Here is a 12,284-nt window from a genome sequence, read left to right on the forward strand (position 1 = left end):
GAGTCAGCTTAATGCGCTTAAGGTGATGTTGGGAAGGAGATCAAATATTTTCAATGGGATTTTCTTGATTGGCAGACTTTCTGTCAATGATTGTTTCTATTTACTGAGATAATGTGAAGCGTATTTTTAAGTTGTAGAATGACTTAAAAGAGTATCAAAATATGTAAAGCAATGTTTAATTGAGGTTATTATAGGCAAAAAATGAGTTTTAAAATTTTTATGACTGAGCTGGAATACTCATTTAAACACTTTGACAGCTGATGAGAAATACACATAATGTAAAACACTGGTTTAAATTACATTGCGTCGTAAAAAGTAGGCTATGATTCACACATCTATAAAGTTAAAATGGATGTCTCTTTGCCAAAATTTAATTTGAATGGGTTTTCCCTCCGCGGTTCCAGAATCACAAAACCACAAAACAATTTGAAGAGTTGGGAGTCCTGTAAATGAATCGTTCATTAAGCGTCAAACCTCAGCTAAACCTTTACACAAATTAGCAATGATATGTCGTGTGTTCTGTGATCAAGGTGAAATCTTGCGGTTATAGCTTTTTTGGCTTCATGTGCGCTATATTTTATAATAGGCCTGCTCTTTCTTGGAATAGCCTATGTCGGAAGTTCAATATTCTAATACTTTTCATGTAGCCTATATTTCAAAACGTTAATAAAACCCATCCTGTTACATTTAGTGTTTGTGGATCGCAAAGCCTTTACAGATGAGCTAAACAGATTAAAAATATAAACAATTTCAGAATTATCTTTTTAAAATCTATTATTGCAGGCAGTCGTTAAATTAATACGTTGAAATAGTTGGGCACAAATTATGGGTAGCCCACTGTGTATGAACTATTTCGACTCATGTTAACGGTGAGACTTTTTTTTCTTCAGTTTTATCCGAGAAAAAAATAGTTTTAAAAGAGATGCGGAAACTTTGAAATGTTGTTGGATAGTGAAAATCCTTCCCACCTGTTTATATAGGCTACATTAATATTATGGCGGAATTGGCTCGGGTTAAATAGAAGGAAAAAAAAAAGAAAAAGACAAGAGGTCTGAAATATCAACAGAATTCATTTGTTTTATTTTATTTATTTATTTGGGGGTGGGGTGGGGTGGGGGGGGATCCAGCGTGTATGCTATTCAATTTACAGTAAGCAGTAAACAACCTCTGTATATTAGATTTCCAGCAATCTAACCCTAACAAGCACAGATCGTTCATATCTGCATAAGCCTGTGGAGAAACAGGAGACTCGTTAGTCGTCGGATATCAAGTTAATATTGTTGGAAAGACCCCGGACTGCTATAACACGGGGTAAGGTGTAACACCATTAGTTTACAATTAGAAATCAGCTACGGGGTGAAATCACTATCACACATGAGCATCACTCATCTGAGGTAGAAGATCAAGTTGTAATACTCTGTGTAAAAATATAAAGGATTTACAAGACTAAAAAAGAAGAGGCAATAAAATAAATTCACGTCTGCTTTATAATTTATTTGGATTAAAAATATGTTAAGTGATATGGGCTAGATATCAAGATTCAGCAGGTTATCGTGTTTAATTTGAAATACACTCAACCTTGTCATTAGGCTATGTTAAAATTCTAAATATTATAACCTACCTGACCTGACCAGACGGTAAGGGTTGTAACCATTTCTAATGTAGGCCTAAACAGAAAGACTGAGCACAATCTCCTGGATAACTTTAGAGTTGTTCGCGTATTAGCCTGTTCTAAAATTTATTTTCGGTAGCACTTTAATTTACAGTCCTATTCCCCATGTACATACAATGTACTTATTATGGTTATTACAATAACTGCGTAATAACTAGGTATACTAACCCTGAACCTACCCCTAAACCAACCTTAAGTCCTTAACCCATGTAGTTACCTTATATTACATTTCTTAAGTACACTGTAAGTACACGTGCGCGTAAGAGCGCGTAGCCTACTGTAAAATAAAGTGCGACAGTATTTTCTTATAGTGTTTCCTATATCTATTAAATGAAAATGTTCAAAATGTCTATTCTATTAATGTTTCAACCCATCACGACAGGTGTAACAAGCTCTCTTTGTAGACTACTTGCCAATAATTTACACATTTAAAAAGAAAAACAACTTTCATTAAAACAAATTGGAGAATATATATGTGAAGATGTACCAATGTTGGAGACAGAAAAAAAGAAACACACACACACACACACACACACACACACACACACACACACACTCCATGATCCTATATTTACCACAGCTTGTCTTGGTTGACCTCTGCGGTTTAGACAATAGAAGAGGGTTGTGACCTGTTTATGGTGGACCAAGGGTGCATACAGCACTGACCAGACACGTGCCCTTTGCTCTAAACAAGCCTCTTAAATAACATCAATGCATAATGGCAACTGGTGAGGGTGCGTAAAGTGTTAGGCTGTTATTAGTGAAATTCTGCAACTGAATCAACATGCATACCTGTCTTGAAAATAACCTAAAAAAAAAAAAAAGTCAGACCACCATGAAATCCATTTGAATGGGTCATTAGAACTATATAAATGTTAACCAGTCTGCAATCCAACAGTCCGAAGAGTGGACCTCATCGAGGCTCTTCAGTGTCATTTGAAGTTGATGTCAACATATAGTCTCTTGAGAACTGTCACAGCTGACACAAGGGTCAGAGGTCATGTGCTAGGTTCAAGTGGTTTGTCCAGTTATTCCCAAAGGGCCAATCGAATAATGAAGATAAAAGAGATGACATGAATTTGATGACATGACTTTGCTTCCTGTTTCCCACTATTCCTTTTGCTTTAAAATACAACATTTAAGTGGAAAGCATCTAAATACATAAGATTTAGGCCTTCAGATATTTCTATTTAGGCTACAAAACACCGATTTATTTCCTGTGCCCTGCAATGTCGGGACAAAATAAGCTATTTGGTCAAAATAAACAATGCTAATGCGTTTCAGTTAAAGCTTAGAGAATAAAAATAAGCGTCGAAATATAAAACATTTCCAAACATCAAAGGACGCAATTGCATGAGCCTATTATTAGGCTATGTACACCCTCACCACTCCTAACCTGGTGAATTCTCATGTATATCCTTGCGTCATATTTTGTATTAAATATAAAGCATGAGAACGCAAAAAAAAAAAAAAAAAAAAGGCCGGAAATGACCCACCACCAAGTGCGCTCGCTAACTGCAGGTGTTAAGTCACGTGGCACTGTATGATCGTCTGTATTCATTCATTTATTCTGCCCGGATTTTCTGCTTGTCATAAGCAGACAAATAGCAACTATTATACAAAGAGGCACTGAGGGCTCACCTATTAAAAAAGCATGCACTGAGAAAATAATCTTTAGGCCAGATGTTGGGGAGAAAAAAAAACTACCTTTTTTTCGTTATAATGGTCAAAGTAAACAAACAAACATTGGAAGGACGTTTAAACATTATAAATAGACTCAAATCATGAGGACCACCCCCCTGAGGGGACAGTAGAAGTTAAGAGAGAGAGAGAGAGAATTAAGTTAGAGAAATAAATTCACGTCTAGTTTATACACTCTTAAAGATGGTTCTTTATTGCCATTGATTCATGAAGAACCTTTAAAATCCATGGAACCTTTCAATTTCCATAGCACAAAATGTTTTTTTTTTTTTTTTTTTTAGTGGAAACAGTTTCTGCATTGATAGGCTAATTAAAATGTTATTTACTTTTAAAAAACTCTTCACTGTTCACTGTAAGGTTATTTGGGGAACCAAAAATGGTTATTATGGCATCGCTGAAAAAAAAAGATCATTTGTTTTATAGTGGATTTTCGATCACGTCGTTTGATAATAAACGGCAGAACTGTTCATCTTAATCAGCTATTTCTGATTTTGTTTCCCATTTTATTTACTCATTTAAGTTCAAATGTTTCGTGTAGGCCATTTACATTTTTAATTTGAATATTTAAAACGAGATAGGAGTATGGGTGGTGATGAGATCAATATTATTTTGATTAGCCAACTACAATAAATGCATGCACAAATCGAAACTGTCTGTGTTTTCTGTTAGACAGCATCCTTTACATCTGACATTAATTTTACGTCATAGATTTCCTAGAAGAATTGGAATTTATGTCAAAGTTTGAGACACATAACACTGAATTACATGTGTTGCAACACTCCTCGGTCTCCCCTTACATGCGATCCCCAAAATACTGAAAGATCCACGGAGAGGAAAAAAAAAGCTCGACACCGAAAGTCTTTCATTAAGAGCCAGACGAGCAGCAATTAGCAACAGAGCAGCTCAGCAAAGCCAAGAGCGCCGGGATTATTGTCCAATCATTTATATCTTCCAAACCAGTAAGCATTAAAGTCTGTATTGTAAGTTAGCATAAGAATAGGAACAGGTCCTGTGAACTTCCCCGACCTTCTGACCCTCTTTTCCGAGATGAATAGCACCACTTTCAGACACCCCAGCCTCTTCAACAGGCTTGAACCATGCCTAAATTCCCAATCATGGTAATTTAATATATCTTAAGCCCCCGGCTGCATGAGTCCAGTTTTTCTATAGTTTGATGTAGGCATCTATGTCGCCTCACCCTGTCATTAGGGCTGCTACGGGACTAGCTTTCTCTCGTTAACATAAAAAGCCACGGTGAATGGTCTTCCCATATTTTGAGTATCATTTTTATGAAAATAGAGTACAATTAGTCTACCTCTACAACAATAACAGTGTCAAAATCCACCCAAAACCGCGCGTAACAAACTGATATGCACGCTTGCCTTCATAAAGCAAACTCTTTGAATGCTTTTTCATGGATCAAGGGGGGCAGCGATTTCTTTTTATTACTAAATAGTAAGTTGAAGCTCATGACTGGCTCTTTCATTGCTCAGTGACAGACAGGTTTGAGGCATTAGGCGCGTGCGCAAGAGTCTAACAAATGCCCCTGCCTCTTTGATGAATGGCGAATATCTAATGAGGCAGATGGGCACCTACTGTACTTTTCATTGTTTGTTGATAATGCAATATAATGCATATTTGATTTAAAGGTAACACATGTTTATTAATGGCTTTCCAATAATAATAATAATAATAATAATGAGACACTGAGGATCGGAGACCTCCGTTTTTTTTTTTTTCGTCAAGTGCACCCCACGCGTACTGCCTATTCACTCATCTGCAGAACTAAAGGAAAAAGGCGACATCTTTTGGCTGGAATAACAACAATAGAAGACACAAGCCTTTGAACAAGGCATTGAACAAGCACTCGAATTTATCCTGAAACAGACGCATGCTATTATGCTGAACTATAGGCACAGCTCATATATGAATATAAACCCTAAATAATCAAAGTATCGATAGCCTACCCCACAGTGATCTACGCCTCCATCTAGGGGATGTGCGTTGGTGTATGCTGCTGGGTGGATATTAAACTGTGTGAACATCAAGGCATCAACAACATTAATTATCGCGAGTTAATTTATGCATAGGCTAATTGTGTGTGATGTCACATTGCACCTCGTTGTATCGCGAGAATAAACAGATCTTTTAGCCTCAGTCTTTTCCTTGTACTGGTAAACACCAGCAACCATTCTCATATGGTTATAAAATCACACAGATATTGTGAATAAAAAATATATATTTAAAACGTTATTGAATAAATCGCTACATTTATTTAGCCTACAACAATGGCCTATCAAACGTATAGGCCTAATATATTTGATATATATTAAAAATAATGCTCATCTTTTATTAAAGCAGTTAACAATGTGTTAATGGCTTATTGTCCAGTAACTTTAAAATCTGACCATGTCTGAGAGAAAGGAAAAGTTTTAGAGTTGTCGATTGACAACTCCATGAAGGCCTAAATAAATAGCCCGTCTCTGCGGTTCATGAGGTCTGCTGCTGTAATTCCATTTTGACTTGGCTTTTAGTGGTTGTGGTGCAGTGTTCAGCACACAGAAAAGACCCTTTACACATAATTACAGCTAATGTAACACTTGGCAAGAGGAAGGTGCCACATTTGGCGCGTAGCCAACACTAGACGAGCTCCAGTACAAAAACCCGCCATGATGGATGCATATGCTGCTAACGAAAATGCAACCAAATGTGCCTTATGCTTTTTTTTAATTGTTAACAATTATATAATTGCTTAGATCATGTATAAACATACTGCAAAAAAAAATATATATATATATTTACTGTAAGTAAATTGTTGGTTAAACTTAGAATTTAAGTAACTTGGTTGCCTTAATTCTGAGTTCATTGAACTTAATTTGAATTAATACAATGAAGGATATAGGTTTAAATCAACAAACTCAACATATGTTATCTGAATCATTTGATGTTGACAAATGTTTTGATAACAAATCATGAAAATATATTTTACACTGAGATAACAATGAGCTCTAACTAATTATATGGACAAGATGTATTAAATGTTAATTAAACAAATATAAACTGGCTTATTAAAAAAAAAAAAAAAAAAATCGTTCCAATTCGAAAGAACAGTGTTGTCCAAATATTAAACATCAAATAATTCTAAAATATGTTCCCACTGGCATCTTTCAGAAGCCACAGCTATTTTTAATGACGACTGTAGGGGCCCTTTAAATAAAGGAATCAACATAAGATTGAATTAAATAAGCAAATCACAAGGAGGGAAATGAACAGCATTGATTGTCACATCAAAAGACACTTGAATGCAGCAACACATGAAGAGTGTAGCCACTGAACTATTTGAACAAATATCAAATGACGTAATCTTTGAAAGCACATGCATTAAGAATTATATTATTAATTAATACCATTTTTAAGAACGTTTTCATCTTGTAAAGAAAATAAATGCTCTAATGAAGTTTTCAGGATGTGCTGTACTTTAATACTACAAAGCTGTTTTTCAGATGAACCCTCATCTTTCGTTCTCATTGAAAATCTCTACTGTTCGTGATGCAAATATTCCCCTAATTTGGCGCACTGCCAAATGGGCCTCTGGTTAATTGCACACTTGCATTAGTCTGTGAGCCTTTGTTTCACACATGAGATCAGAAATTTAGCTTAAGCATATACGTATTTCGTAAAAGCACTTTTCATTCTTTCAAATTATAGCGTAATTAATGCATTAAAGCGCCCAATGGACAATCAATATTAATCTGAGATATGTGTGCCTTTTACATCTCACAGTATGTTTTAAATGAACGAAATAACTAAAAGGGTGACTTGTAACTACAGTTAAAACAAATATGTTGTATAATATGTCGTGTTTATCTAAATATTTTGATGTATTAATATTATTACGAACAAGCTTTTGAATTCGAATAATACCTATACTGTTGAGTGTCCAAGAATGACATTTGATTTTCTATTCAGTTTGAAAATGCATTATGGGCATGACTGTTTTCCACATATACTGCTAAAGCATCAATACAAGTCATAATGTCTTTGTCTCTATAGAAACGATTCAGTATTCATGGTAGTCTATAGGATTTTTCTGAGACGATAATGAGTAGACAAAAGACCTGATGACAAAGGAATGCAGACGTTCTAAACTCCACGTGTAAAGCTTTTTATCAGTTTTGAGATTTGACACTCGTCTCCGAAATGTCAATGCAATTCTCATGATGCTAAATGTAGTAGTAATAATAATAGCTATTATTATTATTATTATTATTAAATAATAACAATTATTATTATTACTGGTATTATTTTTATTTTGTGTATATGTGTTTTTATATTATATATTAAATAAATAAATAAAAATTAAGAATAACATTTAAGCTATTATTATTATTATTATTAAATAATAACAATTATTATTATTACTGGTATTATTTTTATATTGTGTATATGTGTTTTTATATTATATATTAAATAAATAAATAAAAATTAAGAATAACATTTAAACTCCAAAAAACAATTTCTCCATACAGTTGCAAGCATCTGAAAGATTATAAACTATTTGAACAGCTGCAAGTTCATATATTTCTATGTAAAAAAATAAATAAATGCATATTGCATAAAAATTTATCTCTCTTCTATAAAACAAACTCGTTTAAAAAAAAAAAAAAGTTTCTATGTGAAGCATTCTGTAGTGCAGAACATGATTAAAAAAAAAAACTAAACTAAACTAGGCCTATACTTGTTAAAATGGAATCTAGTGCTAGTTGGATTATCACCAGAAAACAAAATCATAAAACCAAGAGAACTTGTACAAACACAATCAGATATGAGACCACATAGTCAGTACGCAGAAAATTTCAACACATTTGCATAGTTCAAAAGTAATAATCTACTTCACTAACATTTAGATGTAGAAAAGCTTGTCTAAATGATCAACAAACATAGGCCTATAATAATATAGGCTATATAAAGAGGATAAATGAATCAGCATATATCTAAGGGTTGAGAAAAGTGTCCTTTTCATTCCATTCAGCAACGCTTGCACCATAACTCACAGAGACATTCAAAGTGGGAGTTGGTGATGACCAAGAGAAAACCTGAAAAGATGAGCCATTTAAGTTAGATTAATTTTGTGTGTGCAGTGAGGGAGTTTTTAACTTGTCAAAAGAGGGAAGTTAAAAAAGAGGAAGTCACACAGAGGAGTCATTGTCCAGCAGACCACCACACTCATACAGCGATTCAGCTTCGCCTTTTCAGGGCCCAGAATCCTGCACAGGACTAACACAGAATGTTAATGCACTCCGGCCGTTGTGAGAGCAAGTACACACTGCTGTGGTTCTTTTCACATGCAAGGGGACGTTGTGATTTGTTGACTGTTTTTTTCGTCCTCTTCTTCCTGCGTTGCATTGAGTAAAGTGTAGCCCATTGAACGAGGGAAGGCAATGAAAGATTTGGGGGGGTTGAGACTCTGGCAACCCCCTGAGATGTCAGTTAGTGCCACCCAGGTATGTGGCAAACTGTGTTTCCGAGCTATTTTGGTTTGTTTTGACAAAATAGTGTTGATGAGACTCTTTCTCTGAGAATATTGCATATACATTTGAGTCATGTAGTTTTAGAACATAAAATGTCCAAGTAATGGAGATTATTAGACCTCTAAGTAAATGCAACATTACATTAACTGTAGAACAATTTGTCGCTACACTCTTAATGAAATCACACTCTATAAATAAAGTTACACTCTAAAATAAAGGTTCTTTATTGGCATTGATGGTTCCATGAAGAACCTTCAACATCTATGGAACCTTCCCACTGCAAAAAAGGAAAGGTTCTTTAGATCATTAATCGTTATTTTATGAACTGTTCACTTAAATATTCTTTGGGGAACCAAAATGGTTATTCTATGGCATCATAGAAAACCCCTATTTGGAATCTTTATTTTTAAGAAATAAATGTTTCTTTTTATTTCAGATATTATTATTTTTTCATCTATTTTTACACTGTGTACACATCTTTAATTTTTCAGTTTGGTAGACATTTAGACTAAGGTGTAACATGCAACTTATCAAAAACAAATGTTTACAAGGAATTTAAGAAGTGACAAATACAATTATATTTGTAAAATATTTTATACTTTCTTGCCAAAGCCAATCAGAAAAACAAACAAAACAATGTAGTACATCTAAGAGCATGATGCTGTCATATTACAATTATGTTCATTGTTCATTCCCAATATTAAATGCACTATAAATGTCATGCCTATAACAGCAATTTTGAAGCACCTTCTTTACTTTTCCTTGAATAATAAGGAATAAATCAATGGCATTTTGAACTACTGTACATCACACTTGAGGCACAGATACACTTGATACTGATTGTTATGTAAATCATGAAGCTACATATAATTTGAGCTAACTTTAATATATATATATAAAAAATAAAAAAATATATATATATAACACACATTTTGAGGGCAGTGTGGCTATAGCATAATGCAGATGCAAACATGTTTAAAAGATCACTTCAGCTAAAGCTCAAGGCAAATAAACAGGGTTCAAGTTTATTTGTGTGGACTAAAAGACCCCGTTAGAGGGATAGTTCATCCAAAAAGGAAAATTCTGTCCTCATTTAATAACCCTTATGTTGTTCCAAACCTGTCTAAATTCCTGCTGAACTCAAAAGAAAATATTTTAAAGAATGTCGGTAACCAAACAGTTGACGGTAGCCCTGACTTCCATATAATCGTTTTCCTATATGGAAATGCACTTTGTTTTACAGCTGCACGATTAATCGTTAAACAGACACAGATAGAGCAGTTGTCATGTAGCCTATAGGCTATGTATGAAACAGCTTAACAAACATTCAAATGATCACATAAGTACTGTGATAAAGTTCATAGTTCGGATATAAACGCCTGTCTACGGTAGCGATCAAAATAGAGGAAATCACCTTTTGAAAGAAACTTTACCTTCAAATAAAAGATTGCATCAATTACATCATTACACACCAGTAGGTGGCGACAAGTTAAAAAATGTAGCCTATTCGTCACTGAATCATTCATTCCAGAGATTCGTTCAAAAACGCGGATTCATTCAGTAATTAAAGTGAAATCATTAATCATTCATTTAAGTCGACATTTTTATAAGTAATTAATTCGGATTAATTAAATATTTTTTGAATAGACTGCAACAATTAACATTTGGTCAGAAGCTCTAAAATTACATGTTATTTTGTTTAGTTGTCTATTCAGAATCGTGATCTCTATTTTTAAAAATTGTGCAGCTCTACTTTGTTCATACATTCAAATGCTGTATAATATAGCTGCGGCACATAAATAAGATGGAAGACCAGGACTCTGTCTCAGACAAGCCAACAGTGCCCATCTCTGGACAGCATTATGCCACGGTGGCACCATCTTGTGGCAACAGGGGCAGTCAAGCTCCTAATGGCAAGCCCATCATGCCAGTCAGCAATCCTTTCAAGTATTATCCCACAATTCCTCTGTGCCAAGTAGAGAAAGTTGACCTGAAAGATCAGGAAATACATAACACGATTTTCACGGTTGGTTTGCAACAATGAGCTAAAAACAAAAAAACAATTAGTAATCAGCAGGAAAAATAATTTCTTTCCATCCCACTCTTCATTCTGAGCGGAGGTCATTGTTTAAAATTATCGAGATGTCCGAGAGCCTTTGAATAAATGAGGTAGATGTGCCTTTTCACAAGGCCTGCCCTGCAGAAGAGAACAAGGCGTCCAGTCAGGGGCTGAGATGTACCTCACAGCCTGAGCAAAGTTTACCTCTCGCTTTGTACGGCACAAACAAAACACTCTCCTCACTTTGCCCGCTTTGCCCATTTGAAGCTCCCAATTAACACTGAATGTCCTTGGAGAGATCAGATGCCCACAATTATCTGCTTGTGCTTTGATGGTGCAGACTCGCCATCACTTCCAGTGGATGAACATTAAAAACAATCTTTGTGGGTCCACACACAGCACAATGAGGCAGGACAGTGTTTCGTGTGGATTCTTCCGCTGGGCAACCCAGAAGTAATGAGTGCTAGATTGGAGGTTCGGGTCATTTCACTCACATTCCAGGGCACAATGCTGCCGGGGCACCGCTAATGCCCGTCAGAGATTTGCTGCATTCAGAAAGACGCCGGTACTGGGCATCCTCTAAAACATGCTTCTATCCATGCATAAAAACATGATTAGGAGAGTGTTCAGGCACTTAAAGGAAAGACAATGCGAGCAAATGCACACAAATTGGCATACACGTCTACACACATTTACTAAGCAAATGAGCCCATAGCATTTTTAAAAGTAAAAAACAACAACAAAAAAAACACTTTATTCACAAATTATATTTCCAAATGATGCCATCCCCAAATGTCCCCAAAGAGGAGTTTTCAAATTTAACCAAACACACAAAAATGTACACATTTACTCTCTAATAATTCAAACAAAATTTTAAATAAAAGCAATTGAAGATGTGGCATCCTCAATTACTGGGTTATCCTAACATTTTATTTTTACTGACTAACCCCCTAAAGTGCATTTTTATAATGAAAAAAAAAAAAAAAAAAAATGTACTTTATGAATCTTTAAAAAAATATATAATTCCAGTTAAAGAACCATCAGATTATATTTTCTGGGGACATTTATACACATTTCTAGTTTTTAAATATAGGCATTAACCATGCTACCCCTCAATGAATCTGGGGAGACAGTTACATGTGGTTTGGCACTAAGGACAATGAGCTGCCCTTCCTGTCTCTCTGTTATAGGCATCTTACATTATATGGACATTGCAGTTTATTGCTCTGGCTACATCTGCAGTCCTCATGCCTACCTGCAGCAGGATTATAGCATGTTCACACAGGTCAGCAGGGACCCTAGCATCTTTCTCCTGACATTT

The sequence above is a fragment of the Rutilus rutilus genome, assembly GCF_951802725.1.
Source record: "Rutilus rutilus genome assembly, chromosome: 3".
Taxonomy (NCBI): Eukaryota; Metazoa; Chordata; class Actinopteri; order Cypriniformes; family Leuciscidae; genus Rutilus; species Rutilus rutilus.